The sequence below is a fragment of the Vicia villosa genome, linkage group LG2 (genome assembly GCF_029867415.1).
Source record: "Vicia villosa cultivar HV-30 ecotype Madison, WI linkage group LG2, Vvil1.0, whole genome shotgun sequence".
NCBI lineage: Eukaryota > Viridiplantae > Streptophyta > Magnoliopsida > Fabales > Fabaceae > Vicia > Vicia villosa.
Window position 1 is genome coordinate 145,717,755 of NC_081181.1, and position 3,521 is coordinate 145,721,275.

A 3,521-nucleotide genomic window follows, 5' to 3' on the forward strand; every position below is an offset into this window, starting at 1 on the left:
CCAAACTTAATCTGAGGCCCAACACCTAATCATTTCCTTTTATTAAATCTAAGAATTGAATTTAAATAATCTTCCCTTAAAATCTATTACGAGTCTCAACCTCTATATATATATATATATATATATATATATATATATATATATATATATATATATATATATATATATATATATATATATATATATATATATATATATATATATATATATATATATATATATATATATATATATATATATATATATATATATATATATATATATATATATATATGACATTAGATTATTGTACACGATTTATTTAAAGAATATCTCATAATAATATAAAAGCATATATAATATCTAAAATGTAATTCTTGAATTTTTTTAAATTTAATTATAAAAACTTGTTTAATCAAAATTAAAAAAACTTACTAATAAGTATAATTCATTTAAATAAAAATAATTTATTTAATTAGGAAAAATGAAACGGAGGCCGAAAGAATATGAAACATGGCATGGGAGGAGACAAATTCACAATAAATATATAAAAATATTTTTAATATATTTTATTTTTTGAATCAATTTTTAATATTATTTATATTTTATATCATCTATTACATTGAATAGTATTTTTAATATATAAAGAAAGTGATGATAACCATTAAAAACTAACACATATGTGTGATTTTTAATTCGAATCTAATATTAGCAAAGATAAAAATTAATTGAATATTATAATTTTTAATATATTGAAAAAGTTAATTGAATATAGTTATCATTTTTAGATTTTATATAAAAGTAAACTTATTAAACTATCTTTATAAGTATTTAATAAATTAGCTATATACATTCAATTTTCTTTATTAAATAAAATAATTTAGTGTAAAATAATAAAAATTTGACTAAGATTCAATTTAAATTTTTTTTTTTTATAATATACTGTTAACCAAAAGATTGCCATTTTTTCAGGAGAAATATTATAAAATCAAATCAAAATATTCTCCCATATAACCATTGCTTACTTTTCTCTTTATTCTCATTTCCATTACAATATTATTTTTTTTTGGTAACACATTTCCATTACAATATTAGTTGAGTCTTGATTGACTAAATTATTTTTCATTCATTAATTCATCACCCCAAAGAAATATTAATGGAGGAAAAACGTTACGAGATATTGAAGGATCTTGGTTCAGGGAAATTTGGTGTGGCTAGGTTGGCCAAACACATCAACACAGGAGAGCTTGTTGCTATCAAATACATTGAAAGAGGATATAAGGTCTTCAAAATTTAATTATTTCAACTATTTATTAAGCTTAATTATGATTAGGTTACATTACTAGATTTTGTGATATTTGCAGATTAATGAGAATGTTCAGAGGGAGATAATTAACCATCAATCTTTAATGCATCCAAATATCATCAAGTTCAAAGAGGTTATTAACTAGAGTGTTTTTTTTTTCTAGCTATTGATTAGGGTTACACAATAGTTTTTTTTTATTACAATTATGTTATTATTTGATGTAGGTTTTTGTAACACCTACTCATTTGGCTATTGTTCTTGAATATGCTGCTGGTGGTGAGCTTTTTGATCGGATATGTTCTGCTCGTCGACTTAGCGAAGACGAGGTTTTAAATTGTTACATATTTACCGATATATCACTCTAAAATAAAATATAAACAAAAAATATTTGAAAATTTGATGTATATAGTTTTAATTTTTAATGAAATATATTAGAGATTTTTTTTTTTAATAAATTTCATTTGGTACAGGCAAGATATTTTTTCCAGCAACTAATATCTGGAGTTAGCTACTGTCATTCTATGGTATTTATATGTATATATGAGATCATAATTTTTTTTATTTATATTTTACTTGTAATAATTTTGTTTTTAGATGATATAATCTTATCTTTTGCATTATATTGCAGCAAATTTGTCATAGAGACTTGAAATTGGAAAACATTCTATTGGATGGAAATCCAGCTCCTCAACTTAAGATTTGCGACTTTGGTTTTTCCAAGGTTAATGATATATAATATATCTTAGAATAAATTTTTATAAAGTAATGATTTCATGTATATATATTTAATTTAATTTATATTTGTAGTCTGCTTTACTCCACTCTCAACCCAAATCAACAGTTGGAACACCTGCATACGTTGCACCTGAGGTTTTGTCTCAAAAGGAATATGATGGAAAGGTATTTTTAAATTTTGTTGATTAATTATGTCATGGCACATATTATTAAGGTGGTAGTTTAAATTTGACTAGTAGAATTTGGATTTTATTAACATACTCTTTAATCATTATTTTCACAAATTTGCAATTATATATAGATCGCAGATGTATGGTCATGTGGTGTAACTCTTTATGTCATGTTAGTTGGATCATATCCGTTCGAAGAACAAGATGATCCTAAAAATTTCAAGAAAAGTATTGAGGTGAGATATTGACTTAAAAAAAATAGTTTCTTTATGATTAACTAATATCTTTGATTTATTTAAGAAAATAAAAAATTACGATGAAATGTTTATTTGTTTGCAGAAAATAATGAAGGTTGAATATTCCATACCTCATTATGTACGAATTTCTTCAGACTGTAGGCAACTTTTGTCTTGTATTTTTGTATTCAATCCAACTAAGGTAAAAATATATATTAAATTTATAAATTTCAAAAGGAAGTGTTAAAGATTAATGAAGCTAATTATTGTTTATTTTGTTTGTTAAAGAGGATTACGTTGTCAGAGATAAAACAACACCCTTGGTTTCAGAAGAATATACCAAGAGAATTAGTTGAGGGTGATAGAAAATGTTCCAAGGAAATAGAAAAAGAACAAATGCCAAAACAATGCGGGGAAGAAATCATGAGGATTGTAAAAGAAGCAATGACTCCATCTCCATGTTCATTAGATGGTGCTTATGTTGATGAAATTGAAGAGATTAAATAGGAGGTTGATGATAGTAGTGAGTATATGTGAACAATTTTTGTATTATTATGTGGCATTCTACATATTTTGGATACAAATAAATTATCTTAAGCAAAAGATAAGGTTAAGAAAAATAAAAAAGTGAGATATTTCTTTAGGATTTTTGTTTAGTGTTTGTGATTGAAACATCTCTTATAGTTTGTGTTTTAATAAAGTTTTTTTTTCTTATAGAAAAAATATTTTAAATTAAAACTTTATCTATTGAGACCTAGCCTAAACTTTAAAGGGTGAAGGTTTTGGTTGCTTAGGTTTCATTTATGTGTTGATTTTATCTAAATATTGATTTTTTTTTAATTGTATCTTTGATTCTCTTTTTTATGGTCAATTTTAGCACATCTTGAATTATATAATATTTTTGTTTTTTAATAGACTACATTTTTCTTATTTTTGTTTCATTTAATCCTCGAAGGTTCCGGTCCATGTCCCCCCTCTTTTTTATCTCTCTTTCTTTAATATGCAATTTCCCCTTTTTAAAAAAAAAACTATATAATATTTTTTTATTGTACTATAATAAATTTACTTCTTTATTAATATCTTATTTTTCTATTA

General features: G+C 23.3%; 1 pseudogene; it reads left to right on the top strand.

The window, feature by feature from the left end:
* The first annotated feature begins 1,135 nt into the window (after positions 1-1,135).
* Positions 1,136-2,963, top strand: LOC131646977 (serine/threonine-protein kinase SAPK3-like; annotated as a pseudogene).
* Positions 2,964-3,521: the final 558 nt, after the last annotated feature.